At 45.7% G+C, this 15970-nt stretch overlaps 1 protein-coding gene across 4 annotated transcripts in view; it reads left to right on the top strand.

The window, feature by feature from the left end:
* Positions 1-15970, top strand: part of CLEC16A (C-type lectin domain containing 16A) — a 704284-nt gene that overhangs the window by 226853 nt on the left and 461461 nt on the right. The gene's annotated exons all lie outside the window — the stretch shown is intronic.

Below are 15970 nucleotides of genomic sequence, written 5' to 3'. Positions count from 1 at the left end.
GGCAAGCTACTCGGGGATGTGAGAAGTTCTCAGTTCGATGTGTGGACTGCAGCGGCGACACCCTTAGGATGCGACGAGAACAGCTCCTGCGTCGACGCTCTTCTCCTAAGATGCATGAAGCTTCCGCTCGATACAACAGCTACAACGGCAACATCCAAGATGTGACGGCAGCAGCTCCGAAGGCGGCGCGCTTCTCGGGGATGCGAGGTGCTCTTGGATGATGCGGTGCAATGCGACAGTTCCAGTGGCGACACCCTCCTTCGGAGTTGCGACGGTGACACGCTCTGACCTTGTTGCAAGATTCTTCTCCTGATGCGGTGCAGTGCGAAAACTACAGCGGTGACACCCTCCTTCGGAGTTGCGATGGCTGCAGCAGCGATGGCGACACGCTTCCTCTTCGTTGCGGAATGCTTCTCTGATGCGTTGCAGTGCGACAGTTCCAGCGACGACACCCTCCTTCGGAGTTGCGACGGCAGGCACAGCGACGGCAACACGCTTCTTCTCGTTGAGTCACGCTTCCAGGTCCTTGCGACACGCAGTCCCTCAGATGGCCCAAAACAGCAGCAGGCACTTCCACAGAACTCTGGCGGGGGGTGAGGGGGGAGGGGAGTATGTTGTCCCTGAGACTTCAGCAGGAAGCAAGCTCTTTTCCAAGCCCTTGGAGATCCTTCACAAGTTGAAAGCAAAGTACACAAAGTTCCTTTCTCCTTCCTGTGGCAGTAAGGCAATCCCTCAAGCAGCACTTCAGCTTGGGAATAGTCTCTCCTCAGTTTCTTCAGGTTCCTCTCCTCGGTAAAGGTTTCTTCTTGTAGTCCAAAAGAGATCTAATTTCATAGGATCAGGGTCCCAATATTTATATCCCAAAATCCTTTGTTCTCTGAGGGTAGAGGGGGCTTTTCCCAGTCCAAACCAATTCTGAAGCACTCTGTTTACCTGACTTCTCCTTTCCTTTCACAGTGCAGGGCATGCACATCAGACACCCCACATGGGGTGGAGCCAGCATTGTAGAAGGCAGGCACAGCCCTATTAAAGGTTCAGGTGCAACTCCTCCCTCCCATCAAGTTGCAGATCTCTCTATTCACCACAGGGTGGCTCAGCCTGTCTCCTGGAATTCCCCAAACCTGTCCCTCACAAAACCAGACATGGGAATGCACAGCCAGGTTTGAATGGTTAGACAAGCAAATACCTACTTTCTGAAAGTGGTATTTGCAAACACAGAATATTAAAAACCAACTTCACTAAAAGATGTATTTTATTATTCTGAGTTCAGGCGTACTAAACTCGAATTTCTACCATGTTCTCTGAGACAGTTAGGATTATAAAATGTAATAACTCGAACAGCCCATTCTGGCTTATGGAGAACAGGTAGCCTTGCAATTGTGAAAAACAAAAATGGCTGTAATTCACTATTAGGACATGCCACACACATTAGGGCTTGTCCTACCTTATACTTACAATGCACCCTGCCCTTCGGCCTACTATAGAGGTGACTGATATGAAGAAAAGGGAAGGTTTAGGGACTGGCAACGGGTGCACTTGCCCAGTCAGCATGACAGTATCAGACTGCACGCAGGCTCTGCAATGACAGACCTTAGACACATTTTACAAGGCTGCTTCTGTGGGTGGCACAACCAGTGCTGCAGGCCCGCCAGCAGCATTTGGATTTACACGCTTTGGGCACACTCCGTGCACTGTGCTAGGGTCTGACAAGTAAACCAAATATACTTGAAAACAAAAGAGAGAGAGAAAGGGTGTTCTACATTAATGTAGGGAGGGAACTCCTGGTCCCCTTCTTAGTATTTTTAACAACAAATGGAGGAGTGCCCCCTAGAGAAATGTAGAGAGATGCTCTACAACAACAAAGAGGTTCAATGGTGCACAATGTGCCCAACCCGTTAGAGGATACGGAAAATCCTTCTATTTAGAAGAAGACCCCTCACTCACCAACCTAGTTGGTGACATGCTTCATCATCTGGGTCCCACCCTGTAGGCCGAGTGCCAACAGGGTGTGCTTCGACACCTGATTACAGTGGAGCGGGTATTTTTTCTTTATTATATGTGCAGTGCTATAGATACAGTGAGTGGTTTTAAAAAGGGGCCAACGCTACTCACTCATGGACTTTATTCCTGAGTGGTTGGACACCCTATTAAAAGAGCTGAAACACCGGTGTCTAATTAGGTAGGCTTCGGTGTTCAAGAAGTGTGGTGTATAAAATCGCAACATGTGTAATGTGATTAAAATACAGGTCTACATGTTTTAACCATCTTGCAATTGTTGGTTTTTGTCAGGACCAAAGTAAAAGACCTGGGTGGTGCACGCACGCTAAGGCGTGCCCTGCCCTCTATCTATGAGACAACTGGAACCACAAACTTGTGGCCCGTTACAAAAACGTGGAGTAGTCTTCTCCCGTGTCTGGAAAAAACTTAGAGCTAGGTAATTATCAGCTCCATGGGCGTCCGGGTTCCAAGAGCGGAATGCTCACGTAACCTGTGGCTTCTTCCTTGTGGTCTAGTAACCTACTTGGTCGCCTTCGCGGAGCCCCGGGGGCACCACCCAGGAACTGAAACACAGGTGTTTCAGTTATTTTAATAGGGTGTTCAACCACTCAGGAATAAGTCCATGAGTGAGTAGCGTTGGTCCCTTTTTAAAACCACTCACTGTATCTATAGCACTGCACATATAATAAAGAAAAAATACCCGCTCCACTGTAATCGGGTGTCGAAGCACACCCTGTTGGCACTCTGCCTTCAGGGTGGGACCCCGATGATGAAGCATGTCACCAACTAGGTTTGTGAGTGAGGGGTCTTCTTCTAAATAGAAGGATTTTCCGTATCCTCTTACGGGTTGGGCACATTGTGCACCATTGAACCTCTTAGTTGTTGTAGAGCATCTCTCTGCATTTCTTTAGGGGGCACTCCTCCAATTTGTTGTTAAAAGTAAACCAAATAGCCAAACATGGAACCACTGATTAATACATCAGTTCACAGTAGGGAGCACTCTCATTGTGGCACTGAATAGCAGTGGCACAGTGCCCAAAGCATAGAACACCAGCAAAAATACATGAGGCAACAGCAAAAATGGAATGGAGACACTTGCCAAAGGTGCCAGGTTTAACACTGACCATCTGCAGGCCAAACTTTCAGATGTGGTGGTCTTGTTTGGTTTATTATTGGCCTGGCAAGACTTTGAAGTGGGTACAGTGAAGGGTTATATCTGTGGTCTTTCTGGGTTTACCTGGTCAATCAGTTGTATTTAAATAATTTGATATGATGCATGGTTATCATAGGCTTGATTTCCAAATGCCCCTGAAGCCTTTTGTCATGCCGGAATGGAATTTTGATTTTACTGTCAACTTTTCTTATGTGTATCCCTTTAAGCCAATGCACAGCTGCTCACTGTGACTACTGATCCTCTGAACAGACTTGCTAATTCCCATCATCTCCACATGCTGCATGATTCAACTGCAGGCACTCTTAATTCAACCGCCCTACACCACCTTCTTTCCAGACTAATTAGTTCTTAGAACACAGGCTACCTTCTTGCCAAAATTTGGGACTTCTTTCCATATTGGCCAGTCATTCTACTAACATTTTTCTCTCTATATCGTCCTTCGAAGGAGGAGGAGCGACCGTATTGGTTCGATCCTACAAGAGCGTTGAGCTTTTACGGTAGCCACATAAGTGGCTATTGTGCAGATGTCCTGCTCTTTGTAGGAGTGTGCAGGTGGTGCAGAAAAAAGCAGGTGGTGCAGAAAAAAGGACTTTGCGAAGACGAGTCTGCATTAAAATCTGCTATGCACTGACCAGTAAGACACCCCCATAAGACCTACGATGGCATTGACCAGGAAGTGCAGGTTCTAGACATCTGCCAGGCTGTGTTTGTGGATCTGTGCACAAGTTCATGAAACATTACTGCCTTGACAGGGGTATTTTGCTTGCTTGCTTGGGCCTGCAAGACTTTTTGGTCTGAGTTCACTGCCGAAACCCCTTTTGGGAGGCACTGCTGTGGTATCTATTCTTAAGATGAAGAATATACTGTTGAAATTATCCATCAGAAGGCTGGATAACTCTATTTCCAGTGGGATCTATTACTACAGATTCCTCCCCTTCTGTTCCGTGGAGTGGAATCTTGGGCATCATGATAAGGTTTCAAGTTAGGTTTTGGCACACTGTAACCTGCAATTTTAAATAGTGCTCCGCATCTGGGTGCACAGAAGGGGAAAGATCACGAAACTGACGCCAGTGTGGAAGGCTGGTGCTTATTTGCTACTCCACTCCCTCTCAGGGGTGTAACGGGGCCACCCCGGTGACACTTATCAGTGCACACGAGCGTCACTAAGAAAATTATCAAATCCAGTCTGAATATTACTAAGTTAATACATTAAAAAAAAAAAATTGTGGTTCCACAACCAAATCATTACCAAACATTTTGTTTTGTAGGTATGTGTTTGTGAGCATATGCTGTGTATTCAATAGGTCTTCCTACAAACTGGTCATCTTACCAATTTGAATGTCTTGCCTTTCTTTTACAAAATACACGTCTTGATGCTATACCTCAGTATAAAGTTCCCATAATTGCAAAAAATGCTGCTCAGCTATCTGTTTCGCTTTATCCTGTAACTTATCATTGAATACCATAGCCAGGACTGTTTGGTCCTGATTAAGCACCAGCCATGTTTAAGAATTACCCTGAAGTTTTCCTAATGTTTACTTCGTGCTGAAGAAAACATTAAAACCGTATAGTAATTTAATGCATTTGACTTTTTTCCTGTTTTTATATATATTTTTTTCTTGTAACAGGCATCTTTGGTGTTTTTTTTTTCCTTTTTGCCTCTAGGCTTTGCCTTTGCGCTTTTAAAAGTTAAACGTTTCTACGGAAACATGAAATGAGTACTCTGTACCTTGGCAAAGTTCCCAGTAGCATACCTAGTTTTCAACAGCCATGGGTTAACGTACAGGACAGTTGGCAATTATCTCAACCACTAATCTTATGTGGTGACACTTCAAACAATTTAAAGACACTTCCAAAGAAAGTGGCTTAAGATGTGATCTGAATGTCATGTACAGGTGTCGTTTTGCACGGTGCTCAGCTGCCTTGCCTTATTCCTATTATTGAACACTCCTGAGGTCTCCCACTATGTAATGTTCAAAATGATCTTTATTCCAGTAAATGGATTCTTTCCTCATTATCTTAATCTTTCGACCATTTTTAGCCATTTAAAGTGTAGGTCACCCGACCTCTACAGTCAGAGGCTTGATGCTTCTCTAGCACAGGCTCAAAATTAGCCTGGAAATGTTTTACTAACGAGAAACCCTAACCTCCAGTCTAAGGATGTATCGAGAGGTATTGATTCCCCTGGTAGCACAAACCGAGGGCAACAGAAGGAGCTGACATTAAAAGACCAAATACTAATTTGGGAACAAAATAATAATTAGTTTCTCCTGCAAGGGAACAACTAGGCCGTGGCGTTGCAAGTGTTTTATGGAAAGGAAGATTGGTTCCTCTGCTCCTTTTGGGTAATATAGGTACCTTTGCAGAATTATGGTGCAGTTTTCCCCACCCTTCCCTATGTTCTGGTGCTACTGAACCTAATGCAGAAGTGGTTAGTACCGTACGTGATTAGCCATCGGTCTAGAGCAGTGGTTCCCAAACTTTTGACTCCTGAGGACCCCCATTGACTCACTACTGGAAGCAGGGGACCCCCAGCAATTTGTATGATTTGATTTTCAAACATTAAAAGAATAATTTGAAAAAAATAAACATACACACACACAAAACAAACACTCAAATTACTAAGGATTTTAGTATTTTATATTGAAAGAGTTTGCAAAAAAACAGAACATTTTAATGTGAAGGTTGGCGCTGCATCTCCGTGATTACATTTTAAATGGTTCGTTTTACTTTGCAGTACAAGGCTCCTGCCAGGGCCAGAGTGGAAACCCAAAGCATCCTTGTCAAATGTTTACCGACCAGTCTCCATACAGTGCACACCAAGTGCAGTGAGTGAGTCTGACCACTACAAAGGGGGCTTTGGGAGGATCTCCCCCCCCCCCCCCCCAAAGAAAATGTAGTATACAATGGCACATTCTACAACACATTAATCATAATATATTGAATTGTATTAGCTTTTAAAGAATAGTAAATAATGATCTTATTATGCACCAGGATACAACAATCTTTGTTGGGGTTCTTCAATAATTCCCTTGTTATCACCCTTCAACAGTGCCTCTCATTTCTCCATAGCACACCTGTCACATGTATTTCATTTGTTTTATAGCCTCTCTCATACTATTGTAGGATGTCAGAGCACTTTACATCACACACATATAGAGAAAAGGAAGCTAATTCTACAAGGAACTTTGCAGTGCTTTTAAAACTGCTGCCTGCGGACTCCCTGGGAATGTGTCACGGACCCCTGGGGCTCCACGGACCCCCAGTTTGAGAAACACTGGTCTAGAGAAGAGACTGATTTCGATGAGAGGTGTTGCGCAGCGGCTAGAACAGACGACTCCTGAACGAGGGGCTCACAGGTTCAATCCCCGACGCCGGTGGCAGCTCTTCACCATGTGACTCTGGGCAACAGCTCACTTAATCTCCCCGACAGCCCCCAGCACCTTGAGACCTTTAGGGGTGATTAGTTTGCGCTTAAGAAATACCGGATGTAGAAAGACACCATTGATGAATTCCGTAGCCTAATGTAAACCGAGAGAAACTCGGCTGCGGCAAGGTACCCTAACTCCAGAGTCTGCAGCTGGGTGTGAGTTGATGTTCGGTTCACCAGGAACATAAGAAGTAACTATAGAAGAAAAGGAAAAACGAAACTCATGACTCTATGCCGTAACAGAAGAGGAAGGTGAATTTCTTTCTTGCAATTTTTAAGCCAAAAACTAGTGCAAAAACTGTTGAGTATACATTATTCCCGCACAGTTTTGCATTCACAAGGGATTACCATTAAACATACAGAAGCACAGACTTTGAGTATATTTTCATCCTGCACGTCAGGTGTACCTTAGGCAGAATTATCCAAAGCCTTGAGGATTTAATTAGAGTGGCATCTTTTTGGCACTTGAAGGCAATGACCTTCACTTGCAGTCAACTCCTATTATTTTCTGTTTTGCCACATATAGTTAATTATAGCGTCCCTTGCTAATTGTGACTCCTTGACGATGGTTATTGGGTTAAAATTAAATTCGAATTCATTTACAGAGTAACTGGCCTATTAACTTGAAAAAAATATTATCTGAAATCCTAAAGCAAATAATAGCATGATAGTGTGAGCTCCCAGTAATCCCATGGGACTATCGACAATTATGGCAATGTATTGCTGTTATCTCATTGTCTTCCAAGCAAAATCTTACCCAGAGTTACCATTCAAAACTGATGATTGCATTCAGTTTCGCTCTTGTACTCTAGCCATGACCCTTGCTAATATATATTGTGAGTGCATACTTCATCGTCGCTTCACTAAACAGCAGAGAGTGTAAGGTTTGCCTCCCTTCCTGTTTAGTGAGGGCTGCCAGAGTCACTTCCTGAGAGTTGAGATGTGGTTTGATTACACCTGTTTGGGGGTTATTGGTCTTCTAACCTACTTTCCCTTTCCCGTAAAAAGAGAGAGCGAGTTACTGGCAATGCTTTGTTTTACCAGCCTAATTTGCACACGCTCAACCTCATCTTTCTAATATGATTTAAAGGTGCTGTCACATAATAGGCGGTTAACACACAGTCTGCAAATTTTTTTTCTAAGGTGTGAACTACAAAACTACTTTGAGGTTCTATTTCTAATGAACGCATCACGTGAACCTAGTTTCAATTACCCTTCAATATATTGAGCCTTCAGAACAGCAAGGTTTGCTGATTGTGGTTTCGCAGTGTAGCTGAAATAGGTCTGGGGCTATTAAGTGTAACTTACCAGCCTCAATGAAGGGTGATACCATTTAAAGCATAACTTGTACTCTTATGTTTCGAAGATGATAACCATTCTTGACTGTCGAACTCAGTGATGGGAGAGTCGCTCCAATTAAACTAAGGTCATTTTTATTTTATTTTTACATATTTACAATTTTTGTGAACTTGTTGCTAAATCCAGTCATCTCTTGTAGGAAGCTTGTCTTCTTTGCAAATGTCTCCGACTTTTTGGCCCCATTTGAACTACTAGATGCAGGTTTTTCAACTCTACTGAAGCTTGCTAACCATGCTCCAGTGCCAGTGTTTTTCCTCTAAACTAACATGTAATTCAATTGGGAAGTACTTAAGACCCCTTATAAGTCCCTGGTAAATGGAACCTAAAGTACCCAGGGCATGGGTACTAATGAGGGTCCTTATGGGCTGCTGCAGGTATTATGCCAACCAAAGGGACCCACACAAAAACTGCACACAGCCTGCCATTACAGGATGCATGAAATGATGCAAAGAATTTTGAAAACACAGCATGGCACACTCCCTGTGTGCCATGCCTATACACAATGCATATACTATATATAATCACCCCTACAGTAGGCCTTAGAGCCATAAGGCAGGGTGCATTATATGTGTGGACAGATCTGCATGAGCAGAAATGCCCCTGTGATGTCTGGTTCCATATCCATGACATTGCAAGTGATCAGGAAGTCATCTTAAGCATATGTACTATGCACTGGTTATTACACATTGTCTAGCTACATAATCGCTTTGCTGAAAATAATGGTGTTTGGTATCAAACACCTAATCTTAGTAAATCCACATTGATGCCAGTGTTGGATTTATTATGACATGCACCCAGAGAGAACCTTTGATGTTCCCCTGAAACCTACTAGGCTTCTAGTGTGCTGGCAGACTGGACTCTTCCAGCTTGCCATTACAGACCAGTTTCTCACCCCCTGCAGGTGAGAGACGGCGCTCTCTGAGGTCAGAAACAATGCCTGCTCTGGAGGAAGGAGTTCACACCTCATCCAGCAGGATGGCTAGTGATTTAGCATATCAAGGCCAACAGCTTGAGAGCCTCTACCGCCATTGAAATGTGACCCTGGCTTCTTCCAGACCTGGGAGATGCCACCCCCTTCCCTGAGGCCAATTTGGCACCATGATATGCGGAAAAACATTTGGCACCAGTACAAGTGGGGAAATTAGCTAGTCAGAAGGAGTGTTCACTCTCAAGCTAGTCGTACCCCTAAGGCTACCTGAAGTGAACAACAGGAGATGGGTTCCACTATCTTGCGTTTTGTGGAACTAGGAACTCTGGGCCAGGTTGATGCCCACTCTCCTCAGGAAGTGGTCATATAGGGAGGGATAACACCCCAGGGGTAGGTAGCCTATTGGTTACAATGTTACACTCCCCTTAACACCCCTAAATTCACTATTTAGAAGGGCCCCTGACTCCAGGAACTCAGATTTGTCTACTGGGAACAGAAGGACGAGAAAGAGCCAAAAATGCAATAACTGGTGGCCAGCCACAGACTTGACGCAAGACCCTACCCTCCTGCTGCTACCCGACAATTACAAAGTCCCTACTCGTCCTGCGGCTGTGCCTCTTCCTAAAGCCTTGGAGGGCTGCCAGCATTTGCCAACCAGTTTGCATCTCCCTTGAAGTGGAGAGGCCATTTCCATGCAGTCTGCAGGCACCACCCACATCTGCCTTGTAACAGTTCTGAGAACTACCGGGTCCACCAAGAAAGCTGCACCCCAGGAAGAGGACTTTGTGGCTCCTAGAGGTCAGCTCTGTCTCCCCAGAGAGTGTCGAGCCACTAGACCCTCCAGGAGCCTTCGAGCACCAATACCCTGTGTTGTGGAGCCCTAGCTGCAGTCAGGGTTTAAGTGTCCATTCCAGAGTCAAACCTTGTCAGGACAAATCTACCAACGAGGGACGTCTGCATCATCAAGGCCAGCACGGAGAGTGGCCCTGGTGTCATTTTTGCCCCATCACCAGGTCGACCCAAGAAGTGAGAGCCTCATTCGCAAGCTACCGGTTATAAAAAACACCCTGCACATGAGCCCCACAGCCTGATTCCGAGCCAACCTATGGAGCCCCCTTGCTTCCAAGCCCCTCTTTGGGTTCAGCCGGACTTGTCCCCACTGGCAGCAGTTTTTCTGTTACAGGTTTCTCCGTTGACTTCAACGGGTAGCGTTTGAAGTTACTGTTGTACCAAGACACACCAGTGCTACGCAAACAAATGATGGACGGAATGCTTAATAAATCATACATTCACCCCCAGTCAAGAGATCTGGGTTAAATCCATTGTTCTTTTGCTCACCATGCCACCCCAGTTTAGACCCAGCCATTTGCAAATCAGTCTTGACCCTGTGCCTTATGGGAACAGACGCACCAGGGCTGGTAAATCTAAATTGCTGGTGGTTCTTTGGACCTTGGCCCCTAAGCACCTTAAGTCTAGAAGAGTAACCCTGAGAATCGCTTTCAAGTACACCTATGCAGTGAATGTTTCTCCCTTAGGATAACGTCACAGCGTTTGACGTCATGCCTCAGGTCCGACAGCTGTGATTTTCTACTGTTTTGCCTGTAAAAATCTATAACGTCTTAAGGGCTTACCTGATTAATATGATCCTGGTGTCTAAAATTCTATAAAAATCTGTGTTATTTTTCTAAATTGGTTTCCGGTTTCTTCTTGAGTGTGTCTCATGTATTGACTCTGATGTGTGCAACAAATGCCCTCTAATAAGCCTAAATTGCTCGCCCAAAGAGAACAGTTGGGATAATTAATTTAAGCCCTGTACGCCAATAAGAGTTGTTTGGACTTTCTACATAGTATACCTCATTTTGGTGCACTACATAAAAATCCAGCTTCCTACATTGGTGGGTCAGCGGTGGGGTTCAAGACTTTGCATTTGCAGATACCGCTAGGTCAATAGGTGCTTGCACAAACAACCCCACAATTCTCTTTAGTCAAAAATATTTTTTGCAAATGTATTCGATTTTCTTTTTCAAACTTTTCTAATTTGAACTGTCAGGGCCTTGTCTTAAGTCTTCCAGATCACTGTATCAGAGATTTTTAAAAAGGTGTACTGGTCAGTTAGGCCTTAATACGTTTTTTAGAATTTTTTTGTAGATTTTGTAAAAAGGTCCCAACTGTACTAAACATGTCTGACCCAGAGGAGATTTTTTAGGACCTCAACCTGACCCCTTATCTGCAGCTTACTGTGCAGTATCTAAGGAACCCAGGTGCGGCTGGTCCATTTGGGCTTAAGGGCCACGCCCCTCCACCATTTTCCCCCATAGGAACAGTGTCTGTCAAGCTGAACAAAAGTCAGCCTGACACACTATTCACTTTCAGTTTAAGCTGCAAGGAGCCAGACATGGGCATTTAGCCCTGGCTGCCTGAACTGAACTTTGCTGGGCTGAGAAAGTCAGAGCTCCGGTGGGAGTAACGTTCTCAGCTTAGCAAGGATTGCTGAGGCCCTCCCCTCAGTGACAAAGGGTTGCTTCACGGATTGCCTTGCACCTGGGCGCTTTAGTTTTAAGCCCTGAAGCGCCCAGGGTCGGGGGTCAATCAGTGGCACTTCATTACAGAGTGGGGTGGGGTCAGAAGTCTCACTGACCGCATCCCACTCTGTGATGACGTTGGGTCTGCTGCCTTCCTTCATTGGCTGACCTTAGGTTAGCCATTTAAGGAAGGCAGCAGTCCCAATCCTTCTGAACCGCTGAGGCAGCGCAGAGCTGACTGAAGGTAAGTGTGATTTATTTTCTTTTTAAATTGTTTGGTGCGTGCGTGCATGTATGAATGTTTGGGAAAGAGTGTTGTGAATGAATGTGTTTGTGTGTGTGCGCACGTGTGAGTGCCTGCTTGTGAGTGGTATATGTATGTGTGCGTGTGTGTGTCCTGTCCGCCCCCTCGCTCCAAAACTTACCGGCTGCCACGGAAGGATCCTCTGCAAGGTCACAAAATTAAGACTTGTTTAAACCCTACAAAAGTACAGTTCCAGGAGCTCCTTGCAGAGGTTAATTTAACCAACTCCACAGAAGATCCTGACACCTTGGAAGAGGCTGACATTAATCATGACAGTACTCCAGGAGACCGTTCCCCCCACATTATTATTATTATTATTATTATTATTGCATTTATTGAGCCCCTAAACTCACTAGAGAAAGTGAGGAGGTACTCCCTCACCTCTTCCCCAAAACTGTAATTAGAGCGTCTGCCCCTTCTAGGGGGGTAGGTCAGGCCACTCGGAACAGGAAGAAGAGCTGGATGAAGAAGACCTAGTCCTTGAGAGACTAGCGAGAAGAGCAGCCCTTCTGGCTAAAACCCTGGTCATAGAAAGATAAAGCCCTATGGTCTAATGGAGTATACCCTGATTAAAGGCTGTGGACTCACCACTGAGGAGTACAGAATTAAGTTCAGGGAGACTCACAAAACCTCTAGTCAAACCTAGGTAGACTTTGTTCACTTCTCAATCAAGACACTAGGTGACTGGCTGAAAAGTAATCGGGTGCAGGATTATGATGGGGTTTATAATTTGATTATGAAAAAACACTTTTTGACAAACTACCTCAGACAAGTTACACCTGGATCCAGTAGATTCACCTCTTTCTAGTCCCAGAGGTCTGCTGAGAAAGCTGATAAGTGGGTAAGGACCAGGGCACCGAAAAAGTCCCAGGAGGGTGGCCTCAAAAAGCGGGGAGGTGGTAAGCCCACCAAAGAGACTCTCTCAGTACCCCAGATCCATACAAAAGGAGGAAAACCAATCCCAACGTCACTCTAGCAAGCAGAGGCAGTGTGGCCCAGGGCTTTAAAAGCTGTGGATAATAGTGCTGACAGTCAGAACACAGCCTAAGGTCACTATAGAGTGACCCAGCCTGTTCCAAGAGCGTGATTAGCACTGGACTGTGCAATGTTACTATAGGGAAGGACTCCTCAGATGAAGAGGCCCTCATTGCAGTTAACTGGGAGGCAGAACCAGATAGTAAGCTGGTGATCCCTGAGGGTAGGAGTAGGCACTTCCACTCCATTCAGGTGATTGAGATCCCTACCACAGGCCTGAGAGACGCTTCATTCACACCATAGTGGTGACCAGGTTGGTGTCCCCAGATCAGTATGTGCTAGGAGAGACAAGGAAAGTAAGGGTAGTCCCCGGGGAGGTCACATTTAGGACTGTATCCATAGTACCCCTGGAGAGGTAGAGTGCCCTTAGCTGACATAGGTGGTAGTCAGTCCTGACCTCCCCTTAGATTGTGTTCTAGGCAATGACCTCCTAGAGGTTGGTCTAAACCCAGATGGGCTAGTTGCCCAGGGCTCCCCAAACCCAAAGATCCTGAGGATCCAGTCCCTACAGTTAGGAGACTGGAGTCCAAATAGTAAGGGAAAAAGAGGAGGAAAGAGAAGCCACTCTTAAAGAGAGATCCAGTGAGCCAATAACCTTCTGACCCAGTTGGGATGAAGTCCAGAGTAGGCACTGGTAAGGTTTCTCTTGTTCCTAAAGAGGTCCTCAGCAGTCAGGCAGCTGTGAAGAACGAGGGAGCTGTCCCTGCTCTGATAGATGGGAGAGTGTAAGAAGGGTATCTGCCACAGGGTGTGGTAGCTCCCAACACTAAACGGCAAGAGAGGTTCCAAGATCCCCCAGTTGCCCCAAAATCAGATCTGCCACCTGTCAGTGGAGAGCTTAGGGTGTGGCTTTGGATAATATCTGTCAGTAGCCTCTGAATGGTGCTAGCTTTCATGGCAGCACTGTACTTGCCATAGAAAGCAGACCACATGACCAAAAGCAAGTTAGACCCATGGCCCTGTTGGTTATGGTGGGGTAACCTAAGTATGGGTAACATCTTTGGGTAAGCTAGGTGTTGCCTTAGCAAAGATAGGCATAGGAGAGTTGGGCACCTCACTACCCAGAGCAAAAGGGGAGGAAGAAAAGGGTTCAGTCCCAGTGAAAGTTCACTTTAAAATGGGTTCAATCACTGTGGATATCGGCCAGCTCCCCAGAGACAGGGTCCTGGACAGTAGGGTGTAAGACAGGTTAGACCCTGCTTCTGTACTTTTTCCCTGCCTGAGAAGCCACAGAGACTCTCTGAGAGTTGGACTGAGTCTCCTGGTGTGTTGGCTAGGGAGGGAGGGGGGTCGAACGCTGGACTTCTTTGCAGCTGTTCCCCCAATTTGTGACCCTATTTAAACTACTAGATGCTGGTTTTTCAGCTCTGATAGTGCACTGAAGCCTGCTAACTAAGCTCCAGTGTGAGTAACCTTTCCCCCTAAACTGACCTGTTCAATTGTAACACAATTGGCAAAGACTTAAGCACCCTTCTAAATCCCTGGTAAGTGGTACCTATGGGTACTAAAGCGTGTCCCTATGTGCTGCAGCATGTATTATGCTACCCAAAGGTACCCACACAAATACTGCATGTTGTCTGCCATTGCAGGATGAATGAAATGGTGCAAACTATTTTAGAAACACATCATGACACACTCCCTGTGTGCCAAACCCATGCACACTGCATATACTGTATGTAAGTCACCCCTACAGCAACACGTAGAGCCCTAAGGCTGAGTGGGTTAAATGTGTGGACATATCTGCATGGGCAGATGTGCCCTATTGATATCTGGTTCTATTACCATGACATTGCAAGTGATCAGGAAGCCATGTTAATCATATGTACTGGGCACTTGACATTACGAGTTACCCAGCTACATTATGGCTTTTCTGAAAATAATGGTGTTTTATATCAAACACATTGTCTTAATAAATCCACACTGGTGCCAGTGTTGGGTTTATTATGACATGCACCCAGAGGGCACCTTAGAGGGGGCCTCTGAAACCTACCAAGCTTCTAGTGCACTGGCTGACTGAACTCTTTCAGCCTGCCACTACAGATGAGTTCCTGTCCGCCTGCAGGTGAGCGCTCGCACCCTGAGATCAGAAACAATTCCTGCTCCAGAGGAAGGTGTTCACACCTCCTGCGTAGGATGGCTAATGATTTAGTGTATCAAGGCCAGAGTCTTCAAAGTCTCTACCACCTTTGATATGCGTACCTGGCTTCCCCCAGACCTGGGAAATGCCACCCCCTGCCCTGAGGCCCATTTAGCACCAGGAAGGGTGGGAAAATTAACTAGTCAGAAGTAGTGGAGGGCGTCCTGAAGTGAAAAACAAAAGAAGGGTTTCACCATCTTGCTTTTTGTGGTACTAAAGGTCGTCTGGACGTTCTACATAGTGTACCTAATTTTGTTGTTCTACATAAAAAGCCAGCTTCCAACATACCTGTCAAAGCACTGATGTGACTATCAGATTTTGGCACTTCCAAGATAATTGTAAGTTGGAATAGTTGTAAATGACGTCTCAATACTGGATCCACAAGATCCACAAAAGCTTTGTATTTTTGTGTGCATTGGTGGCATCTTGTTTTGCCTTCTGAGCTGAGTGGTCTTAAATGGGAGGACACTTGTTAGATGGAGGTCAGCTGTTAGAGGTCTGGTTCATAAGCCTCCACTAACCCGTCTCTTGTAATAGAATGTGGCTTAACCTCTTCGATGCTTGTGACGGAACCATTCCGTCATCAGTCACGGTTGGGCTGTGCTGATGACGGAATGTTTCCGTCACGACCACACCCATTTACATAGGGGCCCAGCACATGAGGAGAATTCCATCAGCAGTGATGAGGTTCAATAACTGGTGTCCTGGTAAGTCTCAAGCCGCAAGGCATGACACTGGGACCAGCCACAGGTTATAACACTGGAACAAAACTTGCACCTAAAGAGTTGTAGTTTTGAGATGCATGGGCTTTTGCACCATAGACCCATCCTCCAACATGCCCACTACCTCCCTTCCATTACTTACTTTCTTCCATTTGAGGATATGCTGATATAAATGCTCTGGAGGTCAGTGCCCTGAGATTCCGACCCCTCTCGGATACCCCAACAGAGAGGTGCTTGGTACTCCAACTTTTTCAAGGGGAGACTCTGATTTCAACATATGGGGAGAGGAGTTGGCCTAACGGCTAGGGCGGTCGACCTCGAATCTGGGGAACTGGTGCTATGTAAAGTGCTCTGATACCCG

The sequence above is a fragment of the Lissotriton vulgaris genome, chromosome 10, assembly GCF_964263255.1.
Source record: "Lissotriton vulgaris chromosome 10, aLisVul1.2, whole genome shotgun sequence".
NCBI classification, from domain to species: domain Eukaryota; kingdom Metazoa; phylum Chordata; class Amphibia; order Caudata; family Salamandridae; genus Lissotriton; species Lissotriton vulgaris.
This window is presented reverse-complemented; position numbering and strand designations above follow the sequence as displayed.